Source organism: Orbicella faveolata, unplaced genomic scaffold (genome assembly GCF_042242905.1).
Source record: "Orbicella faveolata isolate gen_17 unplaced genomic scaffold, um_ofav_v1 contig_47, whole genome shotgun sequence".
In the NCBI taxonomy this organism is placed as follows: Eukaryota; Metazoa; Cnidaria; class Anthozoa; order Scleractinia; family Merulinidae; genus Orbicella; species Orbicella faveolata.
The window spans coordinates 24,190,175-24,199,685 of NW_028301577.1; the positions used below are offsets into that span (position 1 = coordinate 24,190,175).

The 9,511-nt window shown below is 40.3% G+C and overlaps 1 pseudogene across 1 annotated transcript; it reads left to right on the forward strand.

The window, feature by feature from the left end:
• Window positions 1-629: 629 nt before the first annotated feature.
• Window positions 630-9,453, forward strand: LOC110061051 (tubulin alpha-1D chain-like; annotated as a pseudogene). The gene is made up of 6 exons (XR_016204123.1): window positions 630-730; window positions 983-1,205; window positions 4,528-4,666; window positions 6,995-7,387; window positions 7,550-7,837; window positions 8,059-9,453. The product of XR_016204123.1 is annotated as a tubulin alpha-1D chain-like (transcript).
• The last annotated feature ends 58 nt before the right edge of the window (window positions 9,454-9,511 follow it).

Genomic DNA, 9,511 nt, shown 5'->3' on the forward strand with positions numbered 1-9,511 from the left:
CTCGTTTAATAATAATCCTACATCAAGATGGTAAGTAGAGTTCTTTGTTTAACGGTCATAGATAAGCCAAATGGTTGCGACTTGGCTTGATTCTTCTCACTTCTCACTTAAGACAACAATCTATCCAGGGGCGTAGCTAGCCTTAAAGCCATTAAGCACGGGCTCAAGAAGAATTTCTATGAATAATCTTTTTAGTAGCCGAAAGGCCACATTTTCTTTTTCTTACTATTCAATAGCGAATCACCGCTATATCAATGTTTTATTTTGAAAAACAAAATAACGACTTACAATCTTGTAAATGAAAAAATGCTGAAAAGTTATTAACAAAGCAGAGCTTTGAAATGGTTTTGCGCACGAAAATTTAGTTGACTGTTGTTGTTGTTGTTGTTGTTTTTGGACGTTGGCAAAATTTGATATACGACTTACGCTGTTCAATTTGGGCTTAAATGGAAGAAATGCCTGGCTACGCCTCGGTTATCTGTTTTATTTCTCTTCAGATGGGTTTTACTGTTGTTTCACGCAAAATATTTTGCTACCGCTTGCCTCCCTCAGTTAAGAAAGTTATGCAAATTTAAGTAAACCCTATTGTTGCGAAAACCGGTTCAGCTGTCAACACGCGGTTGCCATGAAAATGTTCTCATAAAGGGCCGCCTTACGAGTGAAGACTCTAACGCAAATTTAGCACAACCGTATTTGACTGCTCGTTTAATAATAATCCTACATCAAGATGGTAAGTAGAATTCTTTGTTTAACGGTCATAGATAAGCCAAATGGTTGCGATATCGAAAATCGTGTCATTGTGCAATTTTTTTGTAGTGATCAGCCATAGTTGACTACGGAGCTGAACATTTCGCTTTCCATACAATGTGGAAAAGCCAATGCGTGTATACATAATCTTTCAAATCGCGCGTAGTTACCACTGTATGTAGTTTAAGTCGCTAATTTCAGGCTGTTAAACATCCTTTTATCTTCTTTACCCAAGCGTGAGTGTATTTCAGTCCACGTTGGCCAAGCCGGAGTTCAGATTGGAAACGCTTGTTGGGAGCTGTACTGCCTGGAGCATGGAATTCAGCCTGATGGCCAAATGCCGAGCGACAAAACTATCGGCGGAGGAGACGATTCCTTTAACACGTTTTTCAGCGAGACTGGAGCAGGAAAACACGTTCCTCGCGCCGTGTTCGTTGATTTAGAACCAACAGTTGTCGGTGAGAACTGCTTAATTCAGTAACCATTTTCAGTGGTATCCGGTCACCTCGCCACCAGGGAATTTCGCCACCATCGAACTCGCCATCAAGTGAAGTCACCTCGCCACCAAGCACCAACAAAGAGATAACTTAACTAGTCGAGTAAAGTAGTCGAGGTAAATTAGCTGGCGAATCGGTTTGCCTCGCTCTTCTTTTGTTACTTTCTTGTTATGATTGTGCAGTAGTCCTTTGCATCATTGAAATGGACAATGCATTGCCTTCTTAGCTTTTTTTTCGAGTCGCATATATAGATTATTCCTCGTTCTTTTATCCACTGCCTTATTAGATTATTGGTGGCGAGGAAACTTCGGTTTGTCGCGAGGTGACTTCGCTTTGTGGCGAGTTCGTTGGTGGCGAAACTCCGTGGTGACGAGATGACCGGTAACCAATTCAGTATACCCCAAAATTGATTGACCATTTTTCGAAAAAAATGTTGTTCGCTTTTGGGTAGGAGTATTTTGCAGAACACCGAACGCCGAACGCCAAATGCACTGTTTGCTTGCCACAAGCAAATATAAGTGAAGTAACCGTAAGCAAACAGTGCATTCGGCATTCGGCGTTCGGCGTTCTGCAAATTACCCCTGCCGTTCGCTTTTTCAGATAGATCTTACTGCGATCTTTCATTTAAAAAAATTTATATGAAAAAAGATTGATTCTTAGCAGAGCTATAAACGAAAAAAGTTTCTTTGTATTAATTACCTCTAATTGTCGCGAGAAGTAAACTTGCATTAAAGAGTTTCGTGACAGATTCCGCGTACATTTACCAGGATCGAGCTAATTTTTGGCAGACTGACTTGTTTTGACATGAAAAGCATCGTTCCGTAATTATTTTTGTTGATTTGCGCTTCATTTTCGAGAAATAACGTATGCAAAAAACTCAGTGTTCTAAGCGGCATCTCCTTCGAAGGTGGATTTCGGCGCGACGCGAACGGCTTCTTTTAGCACGGTAGGGGTATTTTGCAGAACGCCGAACGCCAAATGCACTGTTTGCTTGCGGTTTAGTAGTTTCACTGTTTGCTTGCGGTTAGCTTTTGTTTGATAAGGACAGCATTATATTGCATTTAGCCTTGTCCTATGGCGGGCCATTATGGCGGGCCATCGCGTTCAAAATTAGATATCATGATATCTCTATGATATCTTTAAGTTATCACGATATCATGTTATCATGATATCTTCACAGCATTAGATATCAGGATATAAAAACTAACCGCAAGCAAATTTAACTAATTAACCGCAACAAGACATTGCATTCGGCATTTGGCGTTCGGCGTTCTACAAATTACCCCTGCCGCTTTTAGCAGCTTTGACAGCACGGCTTTTTTAAATAGATGTTTTGGTTTTTGAAAGAAGTAGAGAAATAGACCGGAAAAAAGAAAAATCGACCGACGTCGTATCGAACCGGTGTCACAACAAAACAGACCCGAATCTGGCCCGTTCAGCGCCTTATTCGCTTGCGCTAACGAAGCGTCAGGAAGAAATTAGGGTAATTATATGAATAACAAAACTTGTATCAATTCGAACAACTAGCGGCAAATGCCAGGCTTCGGTGACTTCATCGTTTAGCGAAACAAAGGTTTCTTTTGTTTTTCGTTCGGCAAAAGATCTCCAAAAGATGCCCTTGGAAAACTGAGTTTTTTTTGCATATCTCGAAAACAAAGCGCAAATCAACAAAAACAATTACGGAACGATGTTTTCACGTCAAAACAAGTCAGTCTGCCAAAAATTAGCTCGATCCTGCAAAAATGAAAATCGGTCCAAAAAGCGATATACGCCCTTTTTGCACGAAATCCTTCAATTGATATGAGCTCTATTGCTAAAGTACAGTGAGCCTTCGCTTTATCGATCGACGCGTCATTATTTTCACCCGTTTTTGTGGTCTTATGCAAGACCACTAAGTTTAAGAGGCCGATCTTGAGTGCCAGTCAGTCAGTCACTTTGAGGACAAGATGACATCTCCAGGAGTATAAATAGTACGACAGGTAAACTGTGAACAAGTAATTGCGAGTCATTGTTTTCGAGTTGTGTAGCGTTGCCGTCGTGTGATTGCAGCCGTTTTACCTGTTTTGTGAAAATTTTGAAGAACTTTCTGTTGAAAATTAGTTGTAGTTGATTGGTATACAACAAAAGTGGTTGTATAATTCGATCCATCGATCGGGTTTTAACCGAAACTTTGCCAAAAATTACGTGCGAGGGTTTCACTCGAGAAGTGCTTTTCTTCCGCGAAGAATTATTTCAAATTTCCATATCGTCTCATTTTTATTTACTTGTACGTTTATTGCTTGAACATTTTCATTTTCCGTTAAGCAAACCATTCAGGAACCCTGTCTATCAGTCAGAGACGAGGAATAACATCACTAATTCCTAAAAAAGATAAGAACACTTCATTATTTGAAAACTTGAGACCAATTTCACTACTAAACGTTGATTACAAGATCCTTACAAAGGTAATTGCTAAAAGACTGGAGAAGGTACCGCCGAAAATTATAAACCCTGATCAAACCGGTTACGTGAAAGGCCGCTATATTGGTGAGAATGTGAGACTCATTCAGGACATCATGTTTTATACAAAACGCACGAATGTCCCCGGAATTGCGATCTTTCTTGATTTTCGAAAGGCTTTTGACTCAATAGAATGGGAGTACTTAAAAGCTGAAGGCTCTTGACTTTGGACCAAACCTCTTAAAATTAATGGATAGATGTTTTATACAATGAAGGTTCTAGTTGTGTAATAAACAATGGCCACGCATTTACTTTCTTTCGTCTACAACGCGGTGTTATACAAGGCTGTACTCTGTCCGGCCTGCTATTTATAATTGGCATTGAACTTTTCGCAAGAACTCTTAAAAAAGATCACTCCAATAAAGGAGTTAATGTTGAAACAAAAGAAATAAAACTTACGCAATATGCCGACGACACCACGGTTTTCCTGAGGGAAGAAGAGTCCGTGGAACAACTATTAAACCTATTAGACGAGTTCAGGTCGATATCTGGGTTAGATATGCTATCTTTGCGCATATGGTGTATGACGTTATTCTAAATGGCGCAGAAAATGCAGACAGTCGACGGAAAAATGTCAAAAAAGGTCACCTTGAAACCACAGGACACCCAAGATTATCAACCGTGCTCTGCGAACGCAATAATGAATGGTCTTCAACGAAAACATAATTGTGTTCAAGCTAGCTCTGTTGAAATGTCTTGAAATTGATAGCAACATTTTCAATGTTTTATTTTAACAAAATAGAGGAAAAAACTGGAAGAATTTCTTTATATTTGATTTTATCAGATGAAGTTCGTACTGGCACATACCGGCAGCTGTTTCACCCAGAACAATTAAAGAGGATGCCGCTAACAACTATGCTCGCGGGCACTACACTATTGGAAAGGAAGCGATTGATATTGTCCTGGACAGAATGAGGAAACTGGTAAGTGCGCATGTCATCTGAAACTTGCATTTAAACCAGTGCGAACTGAATTCTTTACCCCAGAGCTATTCTCCTTTGCTCATGACTTCTGGCGCGATTAGCTCTGGGAGCAAAATAGTCTGTCCTGATTAGTTTTATCAGGAGCCATAATCGGGGACGGAGACCGTAAGCGCGCGCCATTTCTAGTATTGGGGTTGTCCCCATGATATGGGACAATAATTCTATTTTTAGAACAAATTGCGCCATCGCCTGCGACACACGCGCGTACATGCTGAGAGGATTTTTGCGGATGTCGCGCGGGCGAAATGGCGTCCGAAATTCCCGAAATTTTTCATGTTTTTGGTTCACAACTCAACGCGTTTACGTCTGTTGGAATTTTGCTTAAGCATTTTCGTCGTAAGCTGCTCCAGTTTGAGCGAAGTAAGACCGTGTCGAATTTAGGTATGTTCTGCTGTAAGCTTATATATATCGCTGACCAAGTTGTGTTCCGACGGATGCTTCTTTTACATGAGCTGTACACAACTCCACTTTAAATTTCACATATGTTGAAGGTTAACAGCTTTTCCATTACACAGCAAAAAACTAGCTGGATATATTTAGATATAGCAGAGCTTCAGGACTTCATAGTTTCTTAACTCCTCTTGCCACACGCTTGCGAGGAATTTGTCAGTCTATCGCGACCGGAAAGTAAAACAAAATAATTGCTAGTTTGAGTTTCGCTTGAATTGTAAGCAACGCTTGATGTTTCATCAAGGCCCAATAACTTTACGTCCGTAGATACCGCTCAGTTTTATTCGTGTAAAAAATCCAGTAAATTCTCTGTTGTCGATGAATGAGAGCGCCCGCCGATGCGTGTTTTGTACAGTCAGTAAACATGACAAATTGTACTTCCGCGGCACTTTCGTGTGAAAGCGTACATCGAACTCAAACAATAACTCTATAGTGTTTAAATATATTTAAGATTGATAAATGTTTGAGAACATATTAAAAGCTAAGCTGAAAATATGTGAATAAAACAGAAATAATCAGCAAAGTTACGATGACGCTTTCTTTAATCAACTTGGAATAACGATTTCGATTTTGTTGATCGAGTTATCAAAACTCCTTGTCCATTTTCATTTTCGCAGTGTAAAACTTCACTATGCTTATGTTGAAGAAACACACACGATGTTAGTAGCCTTGTTTGCGTTCGTGAAATTTGTTACAGCATCCCAGCACAAAAGATAACGAAAGAAATCTTTGTCAAGATTTGTTGACAATTGAAAACACCGACTCGGACTTGAAAGTGCACGAGCTGCACTATGCAAATGAGCTAATTGTACGCGTCAGTCTTTCCTTTCAAAAACTTTTGCAAACTCACCAAACAAGCAGAAACAATAAGAAACCATCACAACAGGTTTTTGTTATGATGAACCATTGTCTGAGAAATTCACAAATTAACTCGATACCAGAGTAGAGAGTTTTCTTGCTATATTCTTAAGTCAGAACAAACGAAACATACGCGTAAGCTTACAACTAGCGCGAGCAGATCTTATTATTCATTTCCAGCGCGAGATTGAAGTCTTGTTTTCGACCCTGAAAAACCCACCTTTTCCGTTAGCTCAGGGCATAAAACTACATATAAGCGCCCTGGTTCGTATTCCCTGCCTTATTCCCTGCCATCGCTGTGAAAAATACGCAAGAGAATCTCTCACAATTTGATCACGCAACGTGACAACATCCACGCGAGAGCCCCGACATGCGCGTGAATCCGCGCGGATATATGACGTCAGGATGGCGCAATTTGTTCTAAAAATAGAAAAATTGTCCCATATCATAGGTGCGCGCGAATCCCGAGACTTACGGTCTCCGTCCCCGATTATGGCTCCTGGTTTTATTTGAAACAATGAAAGCGCTTCATTATCCATTCAGTCCCTTTTTGAAAGGAAAAAATTGCTCAGAAATAAAGAGGATGTAGGAGGAACTCAACTTTTTACTCCACATGATCATGGCAAAGCGAAAATTTTAGAATTTCGTGTCAAAATATGAAGGCTCGAGAAAATGTCGACGAATTTTAAAACATATTTGAATATTAATTAAATTTGTAAATATCAATTCGTATTAAATGTGGACAAAAAAAGAGAAGGGTCAGAACTGGGGAAAGAAGGTCAGAGTGTTACCCGCGGTGGAAAGCGCTGGAAAAAAAAGATCATTGTTAAGATTACCGGCTCAAAGCGTTAGTGAAACTCGGTAGCTGGTTGAAATGAAAATATAAAAATATGAAATATATACCTTTGATTTTTATTCTGGCAAAACGTGCAGCTTATATGTCTTTTATATGTATTTAAGGCCGACCAATGCACTGGTTTGCAAGGTTTTCTCATCTTCCATTCCTTTGGTGGAGGTACGGGCTCTGGATTCACATCTCTGCTCATGGAGCGTCTGTCTGTTGACTATGGAAAGAAATCCAAGCTGGAATTTTCCATCTACCCAGCACCACAAGTTGCAACGGCTGTTGTGGAGCCTTACAACTCCATTCTGACCACTCACACCACCTTGGAACACTCTGACTGTGCCTTCATGGTGGACAATGAGGCCATCTATGACATCTGCCGTCGCAACTTGGACATTGAGAGGCCAACTTACACCAACCTGAACAGACTGATTGGTCAGATTGTGTCCTCCATCACGGCTTCACTCCGTTTCGATGGCGCTCTGAATGTTGACTTGACTGAGTTTCAGGTACGTTAAGTACTGACACTCGCAATATGTAGTGCTTCTACATGTAGTGTTTCCTTCAGTTTGAAAGCGCCTGTATATTTTGGAGTATATTTAAATGCTGCTTGAGTTGCTTTTTTATTTCAATGAGGTTTTGAAAACATCTTTCTTATATTTTGAATGTAGACCAACTTGGTGCCATACCCACGTATTCACTTCCCTCTGGCCACCTATGCTCCTGTTATCTCTGCTGAGAAAGCTTACCACGAGCAGTTGAGTGTTGCTGAAATAACCAACGCTTGCTTTGAGCCAGCCAATCAGATGGTTAAATGTGACCCACGCCACGGCAAATACATGGCCTGTTGTTTGTTGTACCGTGGTGACGTGGTACCGAAGGATGTGAATGCAGCTATTGCAACAATCAAGACCAAGAGGACCATTCAGTTTGTGGACTGGTGCCCAACTGGCTTTAAGGTTGGTATCAAAATTTGTGTGAAGCAAAATCAGCCCTATTAAATCATGTTCCCCTCAGTTCCCCGCACTTCCGTTTTGTTCAGTGGTCAGTCATGGTTTATTTCACGATCATTTGGTATGAAAATGAATATCTACCTTATTTTTCTGAACGTACAGGGTAGTGTTCAGCTGTGGTGTGACCAATTTAAACTGCAGCTAAATTTAATGATTGCGTTTTTTAGGTTGGAATTAACTACCAGCCTCCTACTGTTGTTCCTGGTGGTGACCTGGCCAAAGTTCAGCGTGCTGTGTGTATGTTGAGTAACACCACAGCTATTGCTGAGGCCTGGGCCCGTCTGGATCACAAGTTTGATCTGATGTACGCCAAGCGTGCTTTTGTCCACTGGTATGTGGGTGAGGGCATGGAGGAAGGAGAGTTCTCTGAGGCTCGTGAAGATCTGGCAGCATTGGAGAAGGATTACGAGGAAGTTGGCGTGGATTCAGTTGATGCTGAAGGCGAGGAGGAAGAAGGAGAAGAATATTAGAAATTGTCATCACGTGAAGTTCAGTTATTTGCCAAGTCCATAATTAACAATTAGATTATGTGCTCGAGATTTCCATGAGGTGATAGTTGATGAGGCCGAAGGCCGAATCAACTATCACCTCATAAAAATCGAGAGCGAATAATCTAATTGTTAGTAGAATGCTTACTAAAATTTACTTCAAATAACGGTTTCCAATTACTTCTTGACGTATTATTAAACTTTGCTCCTGAAAAAGGTCGCTCGAATTGAATTGTCATTTAAAATTGAAGTTGTGTGCACGCGTATCAGGTTTTTCAATAGTTTCAATTTTTTTAAATGTCAAGAAACCGAAAATGTCCTTCATTTTGACTTCTCAGGAATTTAATTATCCATTTGCATCAAAATTTTCCTCCACAACTTTGGATAAGCGAAAAAAAAATGTCGCCATTTCCTAGACGACCTCCAGCCACTGCACACTAATTAAACAATAGAGTGTTTCTGTCGAGGAACCATTGGCTGATAGTTGCCCCGCGGAAATTTGATGTTCTTAAAGCTTCGAGGGCAAATATGCTGCTTTTGAGAACATCAAATTTCCAAGGGGCAACTATCAGACCGATAGTTCCGAGACATATAAAACACTCTATTGTCTTTATTGTTCACCGCTAAAGTTTCTTCCGCGCGCCAGTTCAAGCATCATAGTGAATTATTTTCAGCTTTTTTAGATGAAAGCCGTGAAAGCCAAACGTAAAATTTGAAAAAGAAAACAGACAAAAACCCACTTAATACAATTTAAACTGTCTACTTTCTTTAAGCCCGCTTGTGTAGACCTATTCACAGGAACATTTCCACGGACGAGTACTATCCATCCGGGTATTTTCTTCGGACAGGCACTACGGGCTGATAGTGTCTCTCCGCAGATGAACACTATCGCGTCACGTGATCAATTTAAACCAATAAGAATCAGAGAAAATTTAGTGGTGAACTATAATGGCTGATAGTGTTCAATGGCTTAGCCAATCAGATTACTCCATTTGCATTAGTATACAAGTAGAGTTCTACTAATTCCAGATAGAAAGTGTAACATGGAATAAGTAAAGGATATGAAAAGGCCAATACTGTGTATTTCATGGTTTTATTAATTTTGGGCTTCGGGAATCAGAAATGATTTTAT